General features: G+C 37.1%; 1 protein-coding gene across 1 annotated transcript in view; it reads left to right on the top strand.

Annotated features, from left to right (window-relative positions):
* The first annotated feature begins 7,184 nt into the window (after positions 1-7,184).
* The window catches only part of LOC112043757 (pikachurin), a 156,295-nt gene continuing 151,824 nt past the window's right edge, over positions 7,185-11,655 (top strand). The window contains exon 1 of the mRNA XM_052886383.1: positions 7,185-7,381. The gene's annotated coding sequence lies outside the window, so the exon portion shown is untranslated. The remainder of the gene's footprint in view (positions 7,382-11,655) is intronic.

Here is an 11,655-nt window from a genome sequence, read left to right as displayed (position 1 = left end):
GATTCCGAAAGAAAAGCGAACCTAACCGAACCGAACCGCTTCAAACCGAAGCGTGATCAGACAGCACGTTAGTTAAACCAGTGGATAAACGTAACGTACGTAATGTAACGTAAATAATTACCTATTACTAGTAGTAATCAAGTCAATGTAAATATTCAGCACTAGTAGACGCCGCGCGGTTTCACCCGGGTGGTTCTCGTTCCTGTAGGAATACGGGGATAAAATATAGCCTATAGCCTTCCTCGATAAATGAGCTATCTAACACTGAAAGAATTTTTGAAATCGGACTAGTTCCTAAGAATAACGCGTTCAATCAAACAAACAAACAAACTCTTCAGCTTTATAATATTAATATAGATTACTGTATACAGCTACGGAACACTACGGTCATTACGAGCAAGTGGTTATTGTTGTGATTTCAGACAGTTTTCTACTTCGCTTACACAGCAGCTTGGTAATTGGTGTTTTGTTGTATTATCAACGTTAGTAATAATTATTTACAGTACGATGTTCGTACTCGTAGAACAAGTTCAAAGTGGCTTAGTACACTTGTTCTACGAATACTCTGCGATCTACGAATACTCTGCGTTCTACGTTCAATCACACTTATATTATAAGGGCGAAAATTTGTGTGTTTGTATATTTGTTCCTCCTTTGCGCTGCTGCTACTGAAGCGATTTGGCTGTTTGAAATATCTTTTTTGGCTTTTAGGTTTTCTTAACGTGGGTACAGATTGGTGCAATGCAACATGTAATGTAATATTCTGCCTTACATTGCATGTTCCCTTACACTGCCTTGGACGTGCGGCGCGCGCGGTACGCGCATTGACTACAACATCGGGAACATCTGTTGTCGCATTTCGTAACAAACACTATTAATTAACATTATTGCACTTTTCTGCTGTTATTTTCAATAAATGTCCGATTTCATCCCACGCATCTTTCTTTAAATTTTGTTTAAAAAAGTTTTCATTTTGAGGGTTCCATAAAACTTCTCTTGTTCTGTATTCCTCTATCAATAAAAGTGACTCCTCATCCATCACTCCACGCACCCTCTTTCACCGCCATGATCGTTGCGCATGCGAACGAAACGAATGACCGTCCACGGCTCAGTCCTGCGCACACTGCGCGCCCCTTTGTGTTCGTACCAAAAACCGACAAATCTCGGATCGAACCGCGCACGAGTTGTAACGCTCGGAGCGTGCGCGACCCAGGCGCAGTTCATGCGCGCGAGGCGTCCAAACGACGAGCATTCGTGATACATTGCAGCAATGTGGACGTCAAATTCTTGCATTGCATGTTGCATTGCACCAATCTGTACCCAACTTTAATTGGTCCAGGTCTGGCTGGTGGGAGGCTTCAGCCGTGGCTAGTTACCACCCTACTGACAAAGACGTACTGCCAAGCGATTTAGCGTTCCGGTACGATGTCGTGTAGAAACCGAAAGTGTAAAATTTTCTTCCTTCTAAAAAGTAAGCCTGCTTTCATCTTAGATTGCATCATCACTAACCATCAGGTGGGATTGTAATCAATCTTTAAATAATTAATTATTTATAAAAGATTAATTATTTATGAAATAACCCTTCTTGAAATCGGGTAAAAAACTCAATAAACTTTTTGGTCAGTTATCAAAGTTGTGTAACCTCGTTGGTTCCGTTGTTGAGGCTATCAAAAACGGCTTTATGTCAAACGCTGCAAACTTTAATTAAACGAAAGTTATAGCAGAAAATTTCAAAACAGGAAAATCTGGAATTTTCTATCGCATTCTGTCCTGGGTATTTACAATATCAATAAAGGATATTGCTTTCCCTTTTCAATTAGGTATTTATATATAGCAAATTTCGTAAAAACACTTTTCGAGTGCATTTTTAATTTAATTGCAATAGTCAGTAATTAACTTAATTAATTATTATAGTCGATTAGACGGTAAAACGTATCAGTTTAAAGTCGTTGCCAAGCTTGTGTTATATTTTTTTAAGTTGTTACTGAAAAAAACGGACGAAAGAAAAAATAATGTCTGAGAAATCAAAACGAAGATAAGATACGCCTTGAATAAATATCACCGGCTTGGCACCGCTTTTAAAATGATCAGAAGTTAAAAATACGTCAATGTTATTTCTCGCTTTTTAGTTTCGTGAGTATGTTTATGTATAAGAAGTCGGTTATATTTTTTTGTATATAACTAACCGTACCGTTACAAAAAGTACCCGCAGCATGCTTAAAAAGCTTTCGTTCAAAAAATGTTACTTCGAAGAACATAACATTTTACACACGTGAACAAAAATATGTGCCTAATGGGGATGATGACTAGGTTTGATTATATTGATTTGAATATATATTCGGTTAAATAAGGTCATTGTTAACTAATTTATACATAATTATACAAATCTAACGATCATTATGTATCTACAACGTCGGTAGTTCGTACCATTTTGTATGGGGCGTTTTTCAGGGATCCGCGGTAGCGCCGCAAATCTGACCTTTTAAATTCCTGTAGCTCCGAAAGTAATTATCGCAGATACCCTGTTACTTTTGCAAAATTGCTTTACTATTAGCATGCTCTTAAATTATATACAATTAAAAAAAACTGTCACCATCCCTATTGAGAACATCCTTCTTTTTTAAAGTCGGTTAAATACAACAGTAAGTACCTATTAGTAGTAAATTACTGTCACAGAGCAAGTGTAATACGGGCTGCACTTCACTGGTCGCTCACTTAGGGTCTGTTCAAACTTTACAGGGCCTGTAGCCTTGTGGCACGTCGATTCTCTTTCTACAAACGCTAACGCTGCGTCAACTAAAAAAAATATGAGATTTTCTATCGACAGGTCACGTGATCAAGTTGTCGATCGGGTCTATCATTTCCATACATTTTATTAGTTTTCGAAGCGTTAATGTTTGTAGAAAGAGAATCGTACTACATGGCTATAAGCCCATCAGTACTAAAACATTTGAGCTCCTCAGTACTGGAAAACTGGCAGCACTCGCACTGACACTGAATGGCTTTCGTGACATTTTCCCTTGGACCAACACAAATTGGTTTTTGTGATTGGAGATCAAATTGTTGAATTAAACATGTGTTTAATGTAAAATATTGATGATCCCAAGACTGCGATCGACCTGCCAATGCATAGCTTTAAGCAATGTGTTAAAAAACATTTACTTAGTCGAGGTTACTACACCATTGATGAGTACCTTAAAGATAAAGGCGCTTGGAAGCCATTGGATCAGCTTCCACCTTCACACAGGAAGTAAAACTATAAGAAATTGTAATGTTGTTATTTATAATTGTAGATTATAATACTTACTGTATGATTTTTTTAAAAAAAGATAACTGTTGAATTTTTGGCGGTTTCTTCTCAACAGAACTTGCCTTCTAAACCGGTGGTAGAATCTTTACAAATAGTCAACGTGACGAGTCAAAAGCGCTTGTAAAATGAGCCTACTTGAAATAAATAATGGATGTCTGGATGTTTATTACTCTTTCACGTCGACTACTGAACCGAATTAGCTGAAATTTGGAGTTGAGATAGATTATATAGCCTGGATTAACACATAGGCAATTTTAATTTGGAAAAATTTATGGTTCCCGTGGGATATTTGTTACTTTTTAACGCCGCAACAACTGAACCGATTTGGCTGTAATTTAAAACTAAGATTGATAATACCCTGGATTAACACATAGGCCACTTTTTATCCCGAAAAAATCCATGGTTTCTGCGTGATTTGCAAAAAATTGATGGTTATGATGGTATAAATGTTTGTTACTCTTTCACGTCGCGTTGCTACTTCTGAACCGAATTTGCTGAAATTTTGAATTGATATAGATTATAGCCTGGAGTTACACAAAGGCTTCTTTTTATCCTGCAAAAATCAATGACTCCGACCGACGCATAACGTATACGAGGAACGGGATTGTAGCACCACGAGCTTCCCAACTGCGGGCTAATTGCTGAAAATTACTTACAAGAAATAAAGCTCAATACTTTATAGCCCGACCCAAGACCCGAACCGGGTATCTCATAAGCCGAAGCATCATGGACTAACCATTGAACAAACGAGGCAGAACAACCTACTAAAATTAACTTCTAGAACTGAAAAATACAACGTAGATCGCAAGCGTACCAACTATGCTAATTTGCAATAAATGAAAGCTACACATTAATCATAATTATCACGCTCGTGGAAAGGATTATCGGAAAATCAGCATTCCGTGTAAAGTTGTTTGATGTCAGTGAGATCGAAGTTTAGATGAATGGACACGGGGTCGGTGGGATGTGTCACAGCGCTTGGTTTAGTGCCGCGCCGACATTAACACGACCCCTCCTAATCAGTCCAATCTATCTAATTCTGATACGTGAGAAAATATAATAGATGAACTTTTTAATCTAGTCAGCTGGTCCCTCGATTTTTCCTTTTTACAATTCTCTTCTATAAATTGGAGTACTCGTTCTCGATATTTCCATTTTACTTTTCTGTTTTCCAAGGCGTGGGCTTTTATAGGGCCACGACGCGTTTAGATCTTTAAATTGAAGTTTTTGACATTACTTGTCAAAATAGTTCATAATAATACCTAAACGAGTTTCTCAGAAATCAGAAGGCTCCCTTACAAGGCGGTGGTTAGGTACAGTCTACAGAACAAGTGAAATAAATATCCAACCGTGTCTTCTCCTCCCATGAAACAGGTGAGGGCACAGGTTTCGAGGCTTTGCCTTACCCGGGTACGTCGCGGGGGATCTTGCTTCCCCGGTAAGCTTTTCCAGCTCCGAAACCCTCAAGTCTTTCACAAAGGCCCCTCTGGGCCTAAGGGTCTTTGTGAAAGACTATTCAAAAATCCAGTGTCCCCGCGTGATTACCGACTAAAGAGTGAGAAAATCCAAAATTTCGGCTATTTTAGATTACTAAGTCCACTGTGTTACCTAGTGTATTGTGTATAGATAGGTAGATGATGTTCCTACAAGTTACCAATTGTCTACAACAGTTACAAATTTGATCTCCAATTACAAGACAATATCTTTGGATAGATACCTAACGAAGATTATGTAATAAGAGCCGGCAACACTTGCCAAGTCAGATGTTTGTAACTTAATTAAGGATACAATATTGGGCAATCTAACGCTACACTATTTCCGTTTTAGCTATACAGTACATAAAGTAAACGGGCAACTGTAATTGTCCAATTTTGTGCAATACTCACTGGTCAAGAATTAAGCCCCGGCTATATCGCGCAATTCATTGCATTCAGCATTCATTAGTTTAGAAATAGGGTTCCTATTTCTAAATAGACTCGAATGTGATCTCTGTTTGACTATTAGTTAGTATTTGACTGTCGTTTCACTTGATGTTAAGTGAAGACGTAGTACCAGATGATCAGATGCGTTAATGGTTCACGCAGCGTAGGGATTCCAGATATACTATTCGGGTCTTACAGCCCAACTATCACTTTGAATAATTTATTGAGAAAAAATAGAGTGGTAACTTATGCAAACATAACTATACAAATCATCATCCACGTGGAATGGTGGCAAGAAAACTGGATGTATTTTTGCGTTGGAAATAGAATCATTTACTATAACTGTCGTTGTAACATATTTATTTTCAGGGATTTAAGTAACTTGAAGGCGATGTTTTTTAGAGCCTAAAATTACCTCAGTTTTTGTCAAACTCTCATGTGAAAATTGCCAGTTGGCAAGTTAAGCTGCGTGGAATATTGTCCGTTTAAGTTACTCATTGCTAAAATTATATTAGTACCATGTGATGTTCACTTTATCGTTCTACATATCGCACATACAGATTCATGTAAATCTGAAGATATACATACCTATATCTATATTTGTATAAATATGTACCTAACTACCTACAGTATTATTACGTTCATAAATAGGTAGCTTTTGCCAGTAGATATTTTTATTATAAACCTCGTCCGGGGAAATACTTATTGGTGATTGGAATTCCTAAGGCCTTTGTCCAGAAGTGGACTTCCATCAGCTAATATGATAATAAACCATTACTGAGCCCGAGTTTAATAAAGAAAATTAAATAAACACTTAATTTAGCGCAGGCGAAGACGCGGGAATCTGCTAGTGTTCATTTGTGGCACAAAATATTGTAATGGAATAAAAAACAATCGTAGGTAAGCTTATATGGTCATTAAATTAGGCCACAATAACCATTTCTATGGGCGTCCGGTTTGCATTGAGGGCACAATTTGATCTGCCCGGCATATTGCGTTTAGGGAGAGGGTAAGGGCGAGACACAATGCTCGGGGAAATATACGATCGCGGCGAAGATATCTACAGTGCTTATAGTAATTACAGATTGAATTTATTGCTTCCTTCAATTACTTGATGAGCTTAATTAAGAGCAAAGCAATGTAATAGTGCGCTGAAAATACTGAGGCAATTCTCTTCCCGGCTGGGTCGACTGAGATTTTCTTAATTGGTCCAGGTCTGGCTGGTGGGAGGTTCGGCCTAGTTACCACCCTGCCGGCAAAAACGTACCGCTTAGCGATTTAGCGTTCCGGTACGATGTCGTTTAGAAACCGAAAAAGGGTGTGGATTTTCATTCTCCTCCTAACAAGTTAGTCCGCTTTAATCTTAGACTGCATTATCACTTACCATCAGGTGAGATTGTAGTCAAGGCCTAACTTGTAAAGAATAAAAAAATACCTTTATAGAATCACTTTGGTGTCTATCCGTTTGTCCATCTATCTGTCAAACGCTATCGGAAAGGCGTGGAGGTTTCGAGTTAAAATTAAATCAGACTTATAAACGTTTAAACGTTACCTAATAATCGAAATAGACGTGAAAGAGAAGTAGGTACTTACCTTCTAAGTAGATATACGTGTAGGTACCTATAATTGTAAACGAAACACAATAAATTTAATAATCATTTCTAATTTTGTATCAAAGTAAACCCAGTATTTTTCAATATCCAGTACTTTGGAAAACAAAACAAAACAAAGGAAAAAATATTACGCTGTATAAAAAAGTAAATGGAGCGCCATTTCAAATCGTCCATTTTGGAAATTGGATTTCGCGATTTAAAGAGATTTCTTCACTTCCAATTCGGGTGATCAATTTTCCAGCCTAATCGTGGATGAACAATGGGGAATGACCTTAAGGTGCTGTAGCGCGCATGCGTGGAGTAACCTGGCAAACTGTCATGGCAGCTCAGTACCGTATCGACGCCAAGCCGTCGCGCGTATTTTCCTAACGCGGTAAATACATATCTACTGATTTCACTAACTATTCGTCTCCCTATACAACAATCCGGCTCTCTGTGTTTCTGTGTATCCGTGACAATTCGGACAAGTGTCAGTGTGAACTGGTTAGTGCCGGAAAAAACTGGTTTCGTCCGGATTGAACCGCTTGGAGTAAGCTGTAAGTAGTTGAGAGTATTTGTTTGAGCACGACGCACGTTTCCGTCCACTCGGCCTGTTTTCGGACGGCTCTGGCTGTGGAAGTAGGATACGTCCGTGACTATATCTATATACCTTCGTCCGTTTAACTGCCTCATTGGTCCCGTGGTTAGCTAGTTCAGCTACGAACAATGAGGTCCAGGGTTCGAATCCCGGGTCAGGCCTACAAAAACAAATTGGGATTTTTCTTACAAGGAAAATCTTAATAGCAGCCTGGAGTTGGGAAGTTGGCGGTGTTAGTACACCCCCGTGCCTCGGAGAGCACGTAAAGCCGTCGGTCCTGCGCCTGATCTCTCACCGGTCGTGTCGGTCTGCCGTCCCATCGGATTTCGAGAGTGAGGGAAGAGAGAGTGCACCTGTGCTTGCGCATACACTTGTGCACTATAATATCTCCTGCGTACATGGCTAATCTCACCATGAGATTAGCCGCCGTGACCGAAAAAAAAAATAAAAAAAAAAAAAAAAAAAAAAAAAAAAGTCGGTCGGGAGCATATTATTATTATTATACCTTCGTCCGTATTGGTACTCGACTACAAATAGGAGTTTTGATACAAAAAACTTATCTTTAAACTGTTGATTGTATGAAAGATTTGTAAGAGTAACGTAAGGCACAATAATTAATAACTAAATTCGACAGAACCAAAAAAGGATCTACAGAGCCTAATGCTTTTTCAATCAAAATTATTAAAAAGCTTCACGTGGTTTTAATTCTCATGATTAGCTTTGCCTGATTTAGTATAGAAACATAATAAGCTTTTAATTATCGTTTAATGTTTGTCTATAGACAACAATAACTAGGTACCCACTTATCTAATTGTTTAAGAAAAAACATTCTAACAAAGCGACTAAATTTTCTTACACTCCTACAGTTTTTAAACATCTATATTACTTCTTCCGGCTATTTTCCTTATATTTAACCTATAGCACAAAAGGTAAACTTTAAATTTGACAAGAATAACGTTAGGTCCAGCTTTTGGGAGAGTAAAGAAATATTCCTGTATAAAAAATGCACTATCATAGTTTTTGTAGTGCACAGACATTCAATACACTCTTCCTTATTAAGCATTGTTGAAAATAAAACATTGTTATAAGTAAATTTTAAATGTCTATAGCGAGTTCCACAACTCCTTTGTGTCTGCTACCACTCGAAGACGAACACCAAAGGGTCAGGTTATGTTGGACTCTTACCTTTCGGTCTAAAACGCTGATAATTTTCAGAGGAAACATTTTCGTACATCAAGACGACAAAATGACGATCAGTCTAATCATTTTTGTATGTGAGCAGAATTACTAAATGGTCAATCTATGGTAAACAGAGCAATGTATCATAGACAATGCTAGGAACTCGCCTTACATGGTGCCAGTACCGGCCAGCCTGAGACCTAGGTCTTAAGCATTGTGCCTGTAGCCTGTACCTAATAATACCGGACCCACATAACCTTTAGACCAAAACCGCCCAAAGATAGATACTTCGCGATATATGGTCGTAGTGCTTTCAGTGATCAGCTTTATCTTACAAACTCTACTACTAAAGCTTTTATGGTAATCCCTAGTCTATCCAAACAGAGGAACGTTGTAAAAAGGGTTTTCGCAATCCTGCGAAAAAACTGGTAACTCTACAATACGGCCTTATTTCAAGTTTATGAAAAAATCCAGGCTTACCAAATATGGCTACTGCTTCTGCCTATATTATTATCTTTTTTATCCTTACTTCAAACTTTATGCATATTTGGCACGTCTGTAGAATAATGCTGTACCTTTTCTTTGATAAAATGGGTATCGAATTTTTAAAGTTTTAATGCTATTCTTCGCCTTAATGGATTTAGGAATTTTCATTTCAGGTGAAAGGCTAAATAACTTCGGCCCTTATTTGAATATTTAGTTCATTATTCGCTTGAAACGGGCTTAAACGGGGAGGAATTATACGAGTATTTATTGCCTAGATGAACATTAACGATCTGTCATGGTTTGCCAAAGCTTAGAAGGTTAAATTTTCTGTTTATTTAACCCTAATAATATCAATCAAGATAATAAACCGAACTAAACTATACTAAGTTACCACAAATTCTAAACTTACGTTTTACGAACTTAAGTTTTTAAGATGGTAGGTAATCTCGGCTTTACCAACTTAAAAACTTCAACCTAATATAGCACAAAGTAATACTAGACGGTTCCGTGCTGACCGAAGAGTTGGGGGGGAAAAAAGGTACCTAATAAAGTATCATAAATATTTGAATGCGGGCTTTCATGGTTTTGCGATACCAAATAGGATAATAATTCAACCTTATCTGACCTTTCTTGATGAATAACTCGAAGATTTACGAAATTACATTACAAATAACACAAATATTTTTAAAAATGTAACGTTGTCCAAAGAAAGATTTTAAAAAGTCACCTGTGTATTATTATTTTAAGGAATTTCAGCACCCAAAATTAATTAAAGATCGTAATTCGAAACCTAATTATGTTAGGGTGAAAGGTCTTTGATCATCTAGTGAAAGGTTGATCGGTTAATTAAAAGGTAAAATTCCATTGAAAAACATTATGTATAATTTTGAGTTTATTATATTCAATTATGATTCAAATTAGATAGGCTTGAATGATTGCGGTAAAGTGCAAACCTTATCTATAAAGGACCCCGTTCACAAGCAAGTTTGTCAAATACGAAAACTTGACATGTTTGACAATATTTTCAAACAGACAAAAAGTTTGATGGTTAACGGGTTGCTTAATCTTTTTTTTATTTTTTTTTTAAATTATCGCTAATCAGTCGGACTGGGTTACAAGATTTTATTTTACGTTTATCGTGATAGATTTCAAATCATTAACAATGGCGTAACTACTTATACCGTCTAAATTTGTTAGATAGGGCCCTAGAAAATTCATATTTTTTTTTGAAACTTGAAAATAAACTCACGGTCTCTAGGAGTTAGGGGCTCGCGGCATTTTGCCAGTCCTGCCAGTTAAGCCATTAAATCATAGGTAGGAAACTTGAACATAAACATGAAACATAATAAAGATTAAAAAAAATTACAACCGACTTCAAAATCTAACAAAACTAAATAGTAAAACTAACATTAAAATATTTTCTACCTACTGATTACTTTGAAGGACGTGCCAATCAATGCTGGATTTCTAATAAAATAAATTATCAAAATCGGCCCACTCAGTAAAAAATTACGAGTGTTCATACGTAATAAAAAATTATACCTACACATCAAATTGATAACCTTCTAACTACTAACTAACCTTTAAAATAACATTAAAATATTTTCTACCTACTGATCACTTTGAAGGACGTGCCAATGCTAGATTTCCAAAAAAAAAATATCAAAATCGGCCCACTCAGTAAAAAATTACAGTAGTTCAGAGTTCATTCATAAAAAAAAAATTATACACGTCGAATAACCTTCTCTCAGTTTTTCGTCGTTTGAAAATAAAAAGGCATTCCACACTTCAACTGTTCGGCACAGTAGGTCTGTGCACAGCGTTTAATGTGGGTCGACAGGATGTCAACCACATAGGGATGCCACCGTTGACGGTATAGCACTGTTTTGTGGTATGAAGGAGACGGAGGAACGAGATTTTGGAGTGGGTAGGCGCCCCTCCACCCCATCCTCCGGCAGTCACTAGTTTAACTAGAATGACGACTTTTGTGTTAGTAATTCTTGAACTAATCATGGAGGCTTTTTTGGATTGGTTTATTCGATATTTATCTTATGCTGATGCTGATTAAATCTTCGCCCTGTATAGCTAACAACCGTGTCTCGATAACAACTGCTTTTAAATGAAAAAATTGTATCATAATCATTCAATTTTTTTAGAAGCTATACGATGCCACAGAAAACATATACCATTTCTCTGTTTTACCTATTAATGCGGTATTAAGTATGTTTGTGTTTTTGTCTGTCTGTATGTCTATTACCTTTCCACGGCTTAACCAATGTACCGATTTCACACAACAAGTTATAGAGATAAACTGGGCCTTAGAGCAGAACAAAGGCTACTTTTCATCCCGGAAAATTTCGTGGTTCCCGTGGGATTTCTAGTATCGCACGTATTAAATGAATTGTTTTGAAACGTTACACAATTATAAGAATAAAGTAAAGTAAATGTAGTATATATAATACTACATTATGATATAAGTGCGGTAAGTTGAAACTACAGCCGAGGCGATATTGCAGCTCGAGCCAAAGGCGAGAGCTTAGTAAGGAAGCAGATGCTGTAATTATCAAA

The sequence above is a fragment of the Bicyclus anynana genome, chromosome 2, assembly GCF_947172395.1.
Source record: "Bicyclus anynana chromosome 2, ilBicAnyn1.1, whole genome shotgun sequence".
Classification (NCBI taxonomy): Eukaryota; Metazoa; Arthropoda; class Insecta; order Lepidoptera; family Nymphalidae; genus Bicyclus; species Bicyclus anynana.
The sequence above is the reverse complement of the archived record's forward strand: the minus strand, read 5'-3'. Positions and strand labels throughout refer to the sequence as shown.